The sequence below is a fragment of the Rhinichthys klamathensis genome, unplaced genomic scaffold, assembly GCF_029890125.1.
Source record: "Rhinichthys klamathensis goyatoka isolate OS25496 unplaced genomic scaffold, OSU_Roscu_1.1 h1tg000176l_1, whole genome shotgun sequence".
NCBI lineage: Eukaryota > Metazoa > Chordata > Actinopteri > Cypriniformes > Leuciscidae > Rhinichthys > Rhinichthys klamathensis.
This window is the reverse complement of record NW_026606705.1, coordinates 4,013,662-4,027,500: the sequence shown is the minus strand read 5'-3', so window position 1 is coordinate 4,027,500 and position 13,839 is coordinate 4,013,662. Positions and strand designations below refer to the sequence as shown.

Genomic DNA, 13,839 nt, shown 5'->3' with positions numbered 1-13,839 from the left:
CCAACAACATATATGGCTTAAACAAACAAAGTACACTCTGAGCCTGGCTCTAGGCTTAACCCTGACTTTACCCGCGAGACGCTATGCCAAGCCTGTGCGAAATGTGAGGCTCCGGATGACGGGCGCAATTTAGGCACGGATAAAAACCGCGACCAGCCCCAAGCAGCTCACAGCGGCTGCCCGGCTAGCTCAGTCGGTAGAGCATGAGACTCTTAATCTCAGGGTCGTGGGTTCGAGCCCCACGTTGGGCGTATCTATTAGCGTATCTACTCTGAATCCAGCGATCCGAGTTCAAATCTCGGCGGGACCTGCTTCTGCCAAGTTTGCTGTGGCGCGTGCATGGAATGTTCATGTTTTGTTCCGGGTGGTGGAGGCCTGTGTTCCAGAGTGGTCCTGCTCAAAACTCCTTTTAAAACACCATCGAGCATCTGCAATAGCTTCCGACTTTGATCGAATGTGGATTTTGTTCTCATAAGGAGGGCACCAGTAACTTGTAACCTATCAGGCATCAGGTCAATCGATTTGCCATACGCCCATATGTACTAGCGTTTTTTGTAGGTCAAGTTCTCACAAAGCAAAGAGACCGTATTTCCTCTGTGTCGGCAACTTTGCACTGGCTACCGTTTAGTTGTACATTTAATTAAACCTTTGTGCTTTAAGCCTGGCAAACGGAAATGTTTTCGGCCAGGCAGCAGCAGGAAGGACATGTGTGTGTTGGCTCGTTGGTCTAGGGGTATGATTCTCGCTTAGGGTGCGAGAGGTCTCGGGTTCAAATCCCGGACGAGCCCGTTCTCAGGCTTTGCTTTTAATCTCTTCAAGCTGACTAGGGCAACTAGGATATTCCTGGGAAATTGGGGATAAAAGGAGTCAGAGCGGGGCCGGTTAGCTCAGTTGGTTAGAGCGTGGTGCTAATAACGCCAAGGTCGTGGGTTCGATCCCCGTACTGGCCACACTTTTGCTCTCTGGGACCCTCAGCTCTGCTCACCTCGAAAGTGACGGGCGGTCTCCCAGAAATCCCTGCTGGACAAACCATTTGCCAGTAGACCTGGCCGAAATAGCTCAGTTGGGAGAGCGTTAGACTGAAGATCTAAAGGTCCCTGGTTCGATCCTGGGTTTTGGCAGAGCAACCTGGTTCCTGTGTTTTTGGTCGAGGGTCTCCAGTGAGCAAACGTCATCTCCTGTTAACCTGATTCCACCTAGCCTCATCACTATCTGCCTCTCAGACGGCCAAAGACCAGCGTGTGGTGGTTCCATGGTGTAATGGTTAGCACTCTGGGCTTTGAATCCAGCGATCCGAGTTCAAATCTTGGTGGAACCTTTTTAGCTTGTTTTGCGGAAGGGCGGAAAAAAACAGAGCTGATGCGCAACTGCTGATGTGGCGGTGAAACTGGCACTCTAAAAGCCAGTCGAGATCGGGGAAACATGGGCTTAAAAAGAAAAGGCTTCACGTGCTCTTTGCTGTCGCGCTTCTGGGCTGAATGACTAAACACCTCTGCTGCTCGGTGGGAAAAGGCTACCCACGCCAAGGTTCCATGGTGTAATGGTTAGCATTCTGGACTCTGAATCCAGCGATCCGAGTTCAAATCTCGGTGGGACCTGCTTTTGCCAGGAATGTGCGCAGGACCTCGTCCGAAAAAAACTTTTCTGATTCCACCTAGCCTCATCGCTATCTGCCTCTCAGACCACCAGAGACCAGCGTGTGGTGGTTCCATGGTGCAATGGTTAGCACTCTGGGCTTTGAATCCAGCGATCCAAGTTCAAATCTCGGTGGAAACTTTTTAACTTGTTTTGCGTAAGGGAAGTGGTGCAGTTCGTGGTATTTTCCCCATTCATTTAAATTGCCATTGTACGCTTAAGCACTCGGTGGGCCCGCTGCAGCATATGGACGCCCATTTGCCATTGTAGTGAACGGTGAAATGTACATTTTTCGTTTTTGGGGGTAAGGCGTGACAATGCAGTGCATGTCCTGTAGGGCCCTTGACGTACACCTCTAGGGGGCGATCTCGCTCCACCGGGGGTTTCCACAGAGGGCCTACGATGTCCACGGGGGCCCCTTTGTCCACGAACTGCACATACCATCCCCCTGTCAGCTTATTCTTCATCCTTTTGTCCACGGAGTGCGTTAGGTTTCCCCCTGACAGCCTATCCCCTACCATAGTCTTCCTCTTGTCCACCAAGTGCCCAGAGTGCCCCCTGACAGCCTATTATTGTCCACGGAGAGCCCATTATGTCCCCTTACAGCCTAAATGAAGTTAGGGGGCGGGGATCGATCCCGGACACGCCCCCTGTCCACGGAGAGCGTATCCGTCCCCCTTACAGCCTTTTTCCCTCACACCCACTCCACGCCATTGGCCGAAGTCGCGGGGTGGGCGGGGCTGTCCACGGAGAGCCCATTATGTCCCCTTACAGCCTAAATGAAGTTAGGGGGCGGGGATCGATCCCGGACACGCCCCCTGTCCACGGAGAGCGTATCCGTCCCCCTTACAGCCTTTTTCCCTCACACCCGCTCCACGCCATTGGCCGAAGTCGCGGGGTGGGCGGGGCTGTCCACGGAGAGCCCATTATGTCCCCTTACAGCCTAAATGAAGCTGGGGGCGGGGATCGATCCCGGACACGCCCCCTGTCCACGGAGAGCATATCCGTCCCCCTTACAGCCTTTTTCCCGCACGCCCGCTCCACGCCATTGGCCGAAGTCGCGGGGTGGGCGGGGCCGTCTATTTGTCCCCTTACAGCCTAAATGAAGCCAGGGGGCAGGGATCGATGCCGGTCACCGCAAATGACCACTTTATTCATGAAACATGACCTTTTAATGCAGTGTCCACAGGGAGCTCCAAACTCCAAAGACCCCACCGTCCCCGGCTCGTGGGACCTTCCGTTTCCGAGATACGGCCACTTCCTGTCCAGGTTTGACCGGGTGTATCTCGGAAACCAAGCCGACTTGGAGGTCCATACTCCGGGCGTGGGTAGGCACCCATGGGCCCCCCATTACCCCAGAGTATGGAGCCCAAAGTCGGCTTGGCTTTGGAGTTATGCCCGGTCAAAAATGTGACTTTGACCGGGTGTATCTCGGAAAGCAAGCCGACTTGGAGGTCCATACTCCAGGCATGGGGAGGCACCCGTGGGACTTCCACACATGTGTTGAAATCGCCTCGTAATTACGGGGATTCACCCGCTGAAAATGTCAAAGTTAAAAAGAGCATCCCACCCGCAACTCATTCGACGGAGCCCCTGTAGGCTCCCCGTGAACAGTATGATTTTATGCCAATTTTGCACAATCAATATCTGTAATGTAAATCAGTGTGTTGTGCTGTGTCCCCTGAGGGGTGTACAGTAGGCTTGACCACAAATAATCACTTTATTTATGAAATATGACCTTTTAATGCAATTTCCACGGGGAGCCTACAGGGGGTCCGTCAAATGAGTTGCAGGTGGGCTCCGAACTTTAAACGGCTATAACTCGGGGACCCAACCGCCTAGAGACACCAAACTCGGGTCAAAGTAGGGTCCCGAGGGGCCCTCTCCAACGCGCCCTAGCCCGTGCTTCTAGCGCCCCCACGGTCCGAGATACGGGGCCCAACAGGAAAGGGTTCACTTCAGAAGGAAGGGTCCTAGAGGCTCGGGACTCTGGGGACTGAGAGGGCCCCTAGCGACCCCTCACTGCTCCGAAGTACGATCCGCTGGGGCCCGTCATTTCCGAGATATAGATCGTTTTGTCCAAAAGTCCCTTTTGTATAACCGGGTGTATCTCGGGAGTTAAGCCGAGTTGGAGCTCCAAACTCCGGGCCTGAGGAGGGCCCATTGGGGCCCTTCAGACCCCACCGTCCCCGGCTCGTGGGACCTTCCGTTTCCGAGATACGGCCACTTCCTGTCCAGGTTTGACCGGGTGTATCTCGGAAACCAAGCCGACTTGGAGGTCCATACTCCGGGCGTGGGTAGGCACCCATGGGCCCCCCATTACCCCAGAGTATGGAGCCCAAAGTCGGCTTGGCTTTGGAGTTATGCCCGGTCAAAAATGGGACTTTGACCGGGTGTATCTCGGAAAGCAAGCCGACTTGGAGGTCCATACTCCGGGCATGGGGAGGCACCCGTGGGACTTCCACACATGTGTAGAAATGGCCTCGTAATTACGGGGATTCACCCGCTGAAAATGTCAAAGTTAAAAAGAGCATCCCACCCGCAACTCATTCGACGGAGCCCCTGTATTCTCCCCGTGGACAGTATGATTTTATGCAAATTTTGCACAATTAATTTATGTAATGTACATCAGTGTGTTGTGCTGTGTCCCCTGAGGGGTGTACAGTAGGCCTGACCACAAATAACCACCTAATTTATGAAATATTACCTTTTAATGCAATTTCCACGGGGAGCCTACAGGGGGTCCGTCAAATGAGTTGCAGGTGGGCTCCGAACTTTAAACGGCTATAACTCGGGGACCCAACCGCCTAGAGACACCAAACTCGGGTCAAAGTAGGGTCCCGAGGGGCCCTCTCCAACGCGCCCTAGCCCGTGCTTCTAGCGCCCCCACGGTCCGAGATACGGGGCCCAACAGGAAAGGGGGTTACTTCAGAAGGAAGGGTCCTAGAGGCTCGGGACTCTGGGGTCTGAGAGGGCCCCTAGCGACCCCTCACTGCTCCGAAGCACGATCCGCTGGGGCCCGTCATTTCAGAGATATAGATCGTTTTGTCCAAAAGTCCCTTTTGTATAACCGGGTGTATCTCGGGAGTTAAGCCGAGTTGGAGCTCCAAACTCCGGGCATTTGGGGGGCCCATTGGGGCCCTTCAGACCCCACCGTCCCCGGCTCGTGGGCCCTTCTGTTTCCGAGATACGGCCACTTCCTGTCCAGGTTTGATCGGGTGTATCTCAGAAACCACGCCGACTTGGAGCTCCAAACTCCGGGCATGAGGGGGGCCCATTGGGGCCCTTCAGACCCCACCGTCCCCGGCTCGTGGGACCTACCGTTTCCGAGATACGGCCACTTCCTGTCCAGGTTTGACCGGGTGTATCTTAGAAACCACGCCGACTTGGAGGTCCATACTCCTGGCTTGGGTAGGCACCCATGGGCCCCCCATTACCCCAGAGTATGGAGCCCAAAGTCGGCTTGGCTTTGGAGTTATGCCCGGTCAAAAATGTGACTTTGACCGGGTGTATCTCGGAAAGCAAGCCGACTTGGAGGTCCATACTCCAGGCATGGGGAGGCACCCGTGGGACTTCCACACATGTGTTGATATCGCCTCGTAATTACGGGGATTCACCCGCTGAAAATGTCTAAGTAGAAAACTGCATCCCACCCGCAACTCATTCGACGGAGCCCCTGTAGGCTCCCCGTGAACAGTATGATTTTATGCCAATTTTGCACAGTCAATATCTGTAATGTACATCAGTGTGTTGTGCTGTGTCCCCTGAGGGGTGTACAGTAGGCTTGACCACAAAAAATCACTTTATTTATGAAAAATGACCTTTTAATGCAATATCCACGGGGAGCTTACAGGGGGTCTGTCAAATGAGTTGCAGGTGGGCTCCGAAATTTAAACGGCTATAACTCGGGGACCCAACCACCTAGAGACACCAAACTCGGGTCAAAGTAGGGTCCCGAGGGGCCCTCTCCAACGCGCCCTAGCCCGTGCTTCTAGCGCCCCCACGGTCTGAGATACGGGGCCCAACAGGAAAGGGTTCACTTCAGAAGTAAGGGTCTCAGAACCTCGGGACTCTGGGGTCTGAGAGGGCCCCTAGGGACCCCTCACCACCCCAAATGACGATCCGCTGGGACCCGTCATTTCCGAGATATAGACCGTTTTCTGCAAAAGTTCCTTATGTATAACCGGGTGTATCTCGGGAGTTAAGCCGAGTTGGAGCTCCAAACTCCGGGCATGAGAGGGGCCCATTGGGGCCCTTCAGACCCCACCGTTTCCAGCTGCTGCGACCTTCCGTTTCTGAGATACTGCAACTTCCGGTCCAGCTTTGACTGGGTCTATCTCGGAAACCACGCCAACTTGGCGCTCCAATCTCCGGGTGTTGGTAGGTACCTATGGGCCCCCCTGTGACCCCAGAGTATGGAGCCCCAATTCGGCTTGGTTCCCGAGATATGGCAACTTCCTGTGGGATTTTGACCGGGTGTATCTCGGAAACCACGCCGACTTGGAGCTCCAATCTCCGGGTGTTGGTAGGTACCTATGGGCCCCCCATGACCCCAGAGTATGGAGCCTCAAGTCGGCTTGGTTCCAAAGATATTGCAACTTCCTGTGGAACTTTGACCGGGTGTATCTCGGAAACCAGACCGACTTGGAGCTCCAAACTCCGGGCGTGGGTAGGTACTCATGGGCCCCCCATGACCCCCTAGTATGGAGCCAAAAGTCGGCTTGGTTCTTAAGATACACCCGGTCAAAATAAGCATCAAACCTGTAGCTTAATACTCACTGGCCTTCAACACATGTGTTGAAATCGCCTCGTAATTACGGGGATTCACCCGCTGAAAATGTCTAAGTTAAAAACAGCATCCCACCCGCAACTCATTCGACGGAGCCCCTGTAGGATCCCCGTGAACAGTATGATTTTATGCAAATTTTGCACAATTAATATCTGTAATGTACATCAGTGTGTTGTGCTGTGTCCCCTGAGTGGAGTACAGTAGGCTTGACCGCAAATAACCACTTTATTTATGAAATATGACCTTTTAATGCAATGTCCACGGGGAGCATACAGGGGCTCCGTCAAATTAGTTGCAGGTGGGACTTCAACCAAAACATACCAACCGCAACTTATTTGACGGAGCCCCTGTAGGCTCCCCCTGTACAGTATGATTTTATGCTAATTTTGCACAATTAATATCTGTAATGTACATCAGTGTGTTGTGCTGTGTCCCCAGAGTGGTGTACAGTAGGCTTGACCACAAATAACCATTTTATTTATGAAATATGACCTTTTAATGCAATGTCCACGGGGAGCGTACAGGGGCTCTGTAAAATAACTTGCAGGTGGGACTTCAACCAAAACATCCCAACCGCAACTTATTCGACGGAGCCCCTGTAGGCTCCCCCTGGACAGTATGATTTTATGCTAATTTTGCACAATTAATATCTGTAATGCACACCATTGTGTTGGATTGTGGTCCCTGTGTGTTGTAAAGTAGCCTTTACCTAAAAAAAACTCAATAAACACACTAAACTGTAGCTTGATAAGATATCCAGTGGCTGCAACCAATCGGATGTCGCCCAAATTTGATGTGGTCGTTTTTGGCTAATATCTCAGCGAAAACACCACCAAAAATCATGAGACTGGTATCGTTCTTTTCAGTTTGGCGAGATGGTTCCATTGAGCTCACTTTCGCCGAGTTACGGGCTATTTAAAATTTTCGCAGTGGGTTACCATCCATGTAACTACATGCGCTCGTAGGTGAGTCTGCCCAGGCCGGGCCACCCTGCTTCATACCCGGCTGGGATCCCCTTTCGCCGCAGTTCACCCTGGGGCCTGCTGGTGCGAGAGGGTACCCTGCAACAGTGTCCTCCATTGAGGCTTGATTCTCAGGGGTTGACCCTGGGGCTTGAGCCTCTCTGGGGTCCCGATCTTGGGGCTTGATTCTGGGGCTGAATTTGTTGTGGTGCCCTTGAGGATCCAGGCACTCCTGGACTCCTCAGCCAGCCCCGGGGTGGGTGGCCCGTCCTGGGTCAAAGGCAGATTTAACCCCCACCCCTGGAGGTCCATCTGGAGCTAAGACGGTCCTAAAATGGACCTCCGGGGTTATATAGGAGAGGTAAAAGGAGCAATCCAAGCCCAGCACTGTGGCTGGGGAAAAACTCCTGGAGGGTGAGGGCCTCCAGGAGAAATCCAAGCCCAGCCAGGGGACTTTCTGGCTGGGGAAGATCCAAGAGTGCCCCCTTGTTGGGGAAAAAATCCTGACTGGGGAAAATCCTGACAGGGGAAAATATTCTGGAGGGAGAGGGCCTCCAGGAGCAATCCAAGCCCAGCCAGGGGGCTCTCTGGCAGGGGAAAATCCATGCCAAGAGTGCCCCCCTGACTGGGGAAAACGTTTATCCTGACTGGGGGAAAAAAAATCTGGAGGGAGAGGGCCTCCAAGAGCAATCCAAGCCCAGCCAGGGGGCTCTCTGGCAGGGGAAAATCCAAGCCAAGAGTGCCCCCCTGACTGGGGAAAACGTTTATCCTGACTGGGGGGAAAAAAATCTGGAGGGAGAGGGCCTCCAAGAGCAATCCAAGCCCAGCCAGGGGGCTCTCTGGCAGGGGAAAATCCAAGCCAAGAGTGCCCCCCTGACTGGGGAAAACGTTTATCCTGACTGGGGAAAAAAAAAATCTGGAGGGAGAGGGCCTCCAGGAGCAATCCAAGCCCAGCCAGGGTGCACTCTGGCTGGGGAAAAATCCTGGAGGGAGGGGGCCTCCAGGAGCAATCCAAAACCTAAGTCCAAAACGTTGTGGTACTCATGTAGCTCCAGGCACTCGGGACTCCTCGGCCTGCCCCGGGGAAGGTGGCCTGTCCTGGGTGAAAGGCAGATTTAGCCGCAACCCCTGGAGGTCCATATGAAGCTAAGACGGTCCTAAAATGGACCTCCGGGGTTTTATGAGGAGAGGTACAAAGAGCAAACCAAGCCCAGCCAGGGTGCACTCTGGCTGGGGTAAAAATCCAAGCCAATAGTGCCCCCTGACTGGGGAAAACCTTTATCCTGACTGGGGGAAAAAATCTGGAGGGAGAGGGCCTCCAAGAGCAATCCAAGCCCAGCCAGGGGGCACTCTGGCTGGGCATAAATCCTGGAGGGAGAGGGCCTCCAGGAGCAATCCAAGGCCAGCCAGGGTGTACTCTGGCTGGGGTAAAATCCAAGCCAATAGTGCCCCCTGACTGGGGAAAACCTTTATCCTGACTGGGGAAAAAATCCTGGAGGGAGAGGGCCTCCAGGAGCAATCCAAGCCCAGCCAGGGTGCACTCTGGCTGGGTAAAAATCCTGGAGGGAGGGGGCCTCCAGGAGCAATCCAAAACCTAAGTCCAAAACGTTGCGTTACTCATGGAGCTCCAGGCACTCGAGACTCCTCGGCCTGCCCCGGGGAAGGTGGCCCGTCCTGGGTCAAAGGCAGATTTAACCGCCACCCCTGGAGGTCCATCTGAAGCTAAGACGGTCCTAAAATGGACCTCCGGGGTTTTATGAGGAGAGGTACCAAGAGCAATCCAAGTCCAACCAGGGTGCACTCTGGCTGGGGTAAAATCCAAGCCAATAGTGCCCCCTGACTGGGGAAAACGTTTATCGTGACTGGGGAAAAAATCCTGGAGGGAGAGGGCCTCCAGGAGCAATCCAAGCCCAGCCAGGGTGCACTCTGGCTGGGGTAAAATATAAATTTGTCCGTGCCATGGAGCTCTGGAAGTCCTGGAGGGAGAGGGCCTCCAGGAACAATCCAAGCCCAGCCAGGGTGCACTCTGGCTGGGTAAAAATCCTGGAGGGAGGGGGCCTCCAGGAGCAATCCAAAACCTAAGTCCAAAACGTTGCGTTACTCATGGAGCTCCAGGCACTCGAGACTCCTCGGCCTGCCCCGGGGTAGGTGGCCCGTCCTGGGTCAAAGGCAGATTTAACCGCCACCCCTGGAGGTCCATCTGAAGCTAAGACGGTACTATAATGGACCTCCGGGGTTTTATGAGGAGAGGTACAAAGAGCAATCCAAGCCCAACCAGGGTGCACTCTGGCTGGGGTAAAATCCAAGCCAATAGTGCCCCCTGACTGGGGAAAATGTTTATCGTGACTGGGGAAAAAATCCTGGAGGGAGAGGGCCTCCAGGAGCAATCCAAGCCCAGCCAGGGTGCACTCTGGCTGGGGTAAAATATAAATTTGTCCGTGCCATGGAGCTCTGGAAGTCCTGGAGGGAGAGGGCCTCCAGGAACAATCCAAGCCAAGCCAGGGTGCACTCTGGCTGGGTAAAAATCCTGGAGGGAGGGGGCCTCCAGGAGCAATCCAAAACCTAAGTCCAAAATGTTGCGTTACTCATGGAGCTCCAGGCACTCGGGACTCCTCGGCCTGCCCCGGGGAAGGTGGCCCATCCTGGGTCAAAGGCAGATATAACCGCCACCCCTGGGGGTCCATCTGAAGCTAAGACGGTCCTAAAATGGACCTCCGGGGTTTTATGAGGAGAGGTACAAAGAGCAAACCAAGCCCAGCCAGGGTGCACTCTGGCTGGGGATAAATCCTGGAGGGAGAGGGCCTCCAGGAGCAATCCAAGCCCAGCCAGTGTGCGCTCTGACTAGGGTAAAATATAAATTTTTCCGTGCCATGGAGCTCTGGAAGTCCTGGAGGGAGAGGGCCTCCAGGAGCAATCCAAGCCCAGCCAGGGGTCACTCTGGCTGGGCATAAATCCTGGAGGGAGAGGGCCTCCAGGAGCAATCCAAGGCCAGCCAGGGTGTACTCTGGCTGGGGTAAAATCCAAGCCAATAGTGCCCCCTGACTGGGGAAAACGTTTATCGTGACTGGGGAAAACCTCCTGGAGGGAGAGGGCCTCCAGGAGCAATCCAAGCCCAGCCAGGGTGCACTCTGGCTGGGGTAAAATATAAATTTGTCCGTGCCATGGAGCTCTGGAAGTCCTGGAGGGAGAGGGCCTCCAGGAGTAATCCAAGCCCAGCCAGGGTGCACTCTTGCTGGGTAAAAATCCTGGAGGGAGGGGGCCTCCAGGAGCAATCCAAAACCTAAGTCCAAAACGTTGCGTTACTCATGGAGCTCCAGGCACTCGAGACTCCTCGGCCTGCCCCGGGGAAGGTGGCCCATCCTGGGTCAAAGGCAGATTTAACCGCCACCCCTGGAGGTCCATCTGAAGCTAAGACGGTCCTAAAATGGACCTCAGGGGTTTTATGAGGAGAGGTACAAAGAGCAAACAAAGCCCAGCCAGGGTGCACTCTGGCTGGGGATAAATCCTGGAGGGAGAGGGCCTCCAGGAGCAATCCAAGCCCAGCCAGTGTGCGCTCTGACTAGGGTAAAATATAAATTTGTCCGTGCCATGGAGCTCTGGAAGTCCTGGAGGGAGAGGGCCTCCAGGAGCAATCCAAGCCCAGCCAGGGGTCACTCTGGCTGGGCATAAATCCTGGAGGGAGAGGGCCTCCAGGAGCAGTCCAAGGCCAGCCAGGGTGTACTCTGGCTGGGGTAAAATCCAAGCCAATAGTGCCCCCTGACTGGGGAAAACGTTTATCGTGACTGGAGAAAACCTCCTGGAGGGAGAGGGCCTCCAGGAGCAATCCAAGCCCAGCCAGGGTGCACTCTTGCTGGGTAAAAATCCTGGAGGGAGGGGGCCTCCAGGAGCAATCCAAAACCTAAGTCCAAAACGTTGCGTTACTCATGGAGCTCCAGGCACTCGAGACTCCTCGGCCTGCCCCGGGGAAGGTGGCCCATCCTGGGTCAAAGGCAGATTTAACCGCCACCCCTGGAGGTCCATCTGAAGCTAAGACGGTCCTAAAATGGACCTCCGGGGTTTTATGAGGAGAGGTACAAAGAGCAAACCAAGCCCAACCAGGGTGCACTTTGGCTGGGGTAAAATCCAAGCCAATAGTGCCCCCTGACTGGGGAAAACGTTTATTGTGACTGGGGAAAAAAATCCTGGAGGGAGAGGGCCTCCAGGAGCAATCCAAGCCCAGCCAGGGTGCACTCTAGCTGGGGTAAAAATCCTGGAGGGAGAGGGCCTCCAGGAGCAATCCAAACCCAGCCAGTGTGCGCTCTGACTGGGTTAAAATATAAATTTGGCCGTGTCATGGAGCTCTGGAAGTCCTGGAGGGAGAGGGCCTCCAAGAGCAATCCAAGCCCAGCCAGGGGGCATTCTGGCTGGGCATAAATCCTGGAGGGAGAGGGCCTCCAGGAGCAATCCAAGGCCAGCCAGGGTGTACTCTGGCTGGGGTAAAATCCAAGCCAATAGTGGCCCCTGACTGGGGAAAACGTTTATCGTGACTGGGGAAAACATCCTGGAGGGAGAGGGCCTCCAGGAGCAATCCAAGCCCAGCCAGGGCTCACTCTGTCTGGGGATAAAACAAAATCCTGACTGGGGAAAACATTTATCCTGACTGGGGAAAAAAAATCTGGAGGGAGAGGGCCTCCAAGAGCAATCCAAACCCAGCCAGTGTGCGCTCTGACTGGGTTAAAATATAAATTTGGCCGTGTCATGGAGCTCTGGAAGTCCTGGAGGGAGAGGGCCTCCAAGAGCAATCCAAGCCCAGCCAGGGGGCATTCTGGCTGGGCATAAATCCTGGAGGGAGAGGGCCTCCAGGAGCAATCCAAGGCCAGCCAGGGTGTACTCTGGCTGGGGTAAAATCCAAGCCAATAGTGCCCCCTGACTGGGGAAAACGTTTATCGTGACTGGGGAAAACATCCTGGAGGGAGAGGGCCTCCAGGAGCAATCCAAGCCCAGCCAGGGCTCACTCTGTCTGGGGATAAAACAAAATCCTGACTGGGGAAAACATTTATCCTGACTGGGGAAAAAAAATCTGGAGGGAGAGGGCCTCCAAGAGCAATCCAAACCCAGCCAGTGTGCGCTCTGACTGGGTTAAAATATAAATTTGGCCGTGCCATGGAGCTCTGGAAGTCCTGGAGGGAGAGGGCCTCCAAGAGCAATCCAAGCCCAGCCAGGGGGCATTCTGGCTGGGCATAAATCCTGGAGGGAGAGGGCCTCCAGGAGCAATCCAAGGCCAGCCAGGGTGTACTCTGGCTGGGGTAAAATCCAAGCCAATAGTGCCCCCTGACTGGGGAAAACGTTTATCGTGACTGGGGAAAACATCCTGGAGGGAGAGGGCCTCCAGGAGCAATCCAAGCCCAGCCAGGGCTCACTCTGTCTGGGGATAAAACAAAATCCTGACTGGGGAAAACGTTTATCCTGACTGGGGGAAAAAAATCTGGAGGGAGAGGGCCTCCAAGAGCAATCCAAGGCCAGCCAGGGTGTACTCTGGCTGGGGTAAAATCCAAGCCAATAATGCCCCCTGACTGGGGAAAACATCAATCCTGACTGGGTAAAAAAAATCTGGAGGGAGAGGGCCTCCAGGAGCAATCCGAGCCCAGCCAGGGTGCACTCTGGCTGGCGAAAAAATCCTGGAGGGAGGGGGCCTCCAGGAGCAATCCAAAACCTAAGTCGATTTTGGGTTACCAGTGGCCCGGTTCTCTGGTGGCGCGGGGTGGCTTGGACAGTAATGCCCGGGCTTAAGTTTGGGACCCCGGGGTTCGCCTGGTGCTCGGGTGAGGGTGGAGGCCTTTGCTCTGGTTCTCCGAGTCGGGCAGAGGGTGGACCAGGGTGGGGGTCCCTGCCCAGAGCTCTGGTTCTCCAAGTCGGGCTAGAGCCGGAGAACCTCGGCCGGAGGGAACCAGAGAACCAGAGCGGCCGCCAAAACCTAAGTCGATTTTGGGTTACCAGTGGCCTGGTTCTCTGGTGGCGCGGGGTGGCTGGGACAATAATGCCCGGGCTTAAGTTTGGGACCCCCGGGTTCGCCTGGTGCCCGGGTGAGGGTGGAGGCCTTTGCTCTGGGGTAGCTCTGGTTCTCCGAGTCGGGCAGAGGGTGGACCAGGGTGGGGGTCCCTGCCCAGAGCTCTGGTTCTCCAAGTCGGGCTAGAGCCGGAGAACCTCGGCCGAGGGAACCAGAGAACCAGAGCGGCCGCCAAAACCTAAGTCGATTTTGGGTTACCAGTGGCCTGGTTCTCTGGTGGCGCGGGGTGGCTGGGACAATAATGCCCGGGCTTAAGTTTGGGACCCCCGGGTTCGCCTGGTGCTCGGGTGAGGGTGGAGGCCTTTGCTCTGGGGTAGCTCTGGTTCTCTGAGTCGGGCAGAGGGTGGACCAGGGTGGGGGTCCCTGCCCGGAGCTCTGGTTCTCCGAGTCGGGCAGAGGGTGGACCA

At 55.1% G+C, this 13,839-nt stretch overlaps 1 protein-coding gene and 5 non-coding genes across 6 annotated transcripts in view; all 6 read left to right on the top strand.

Annotated features, from left to right (window-relative positions):
* LOC130092588 (uncharacterized) overlaps window positions 1–13,839 on the top strand; it is a 309,454-nt gene that overhangs the window by 23,992 nt on the left and 271,623 nt on the right. The window lies entirely within an intron of this gene.
* trnak-cuu (transfer RNA lysine (anticodon CUU)) lies at window positions 179–251 on the top strand. The gene has a single exon. It is a non-coding gene; the product is annotated as a tRNA-Lys (tRNA).
* trnai-aau (transfer RNA isoleucine (anticodon AAU)) lies at window positions 877–950 on the top strand. Its single transcript has one exon. It is a non-coding gene; the product is annotated as a tRNA-Ile (tRNA).
* On the top strand, window positions 1,049–1,121 carry trnaf-gaa (transfer RNA phenylalanine (anticodon GAA)). Its single transcript has one exon. It is a non-coding gene; the product is annotated as a tRNA-Phe (tRNA).
* trnaq-uug (transfer RNA glutamine (anticodon UUG)) lies at window positions 1,247–1,318 on the top strand. The gene has a single exon. It is a non-coding gene; the product is annotated as a tRNA-Gln (tRNA).
* On the top strand, window positions 1,527–1,598 carry trnaq-cug (transfer RNA glutamine (anticodon CUG)). The gene has a single exon. It is a non-coding gene; the product is annotated as a tRNA-Gln (tRNA).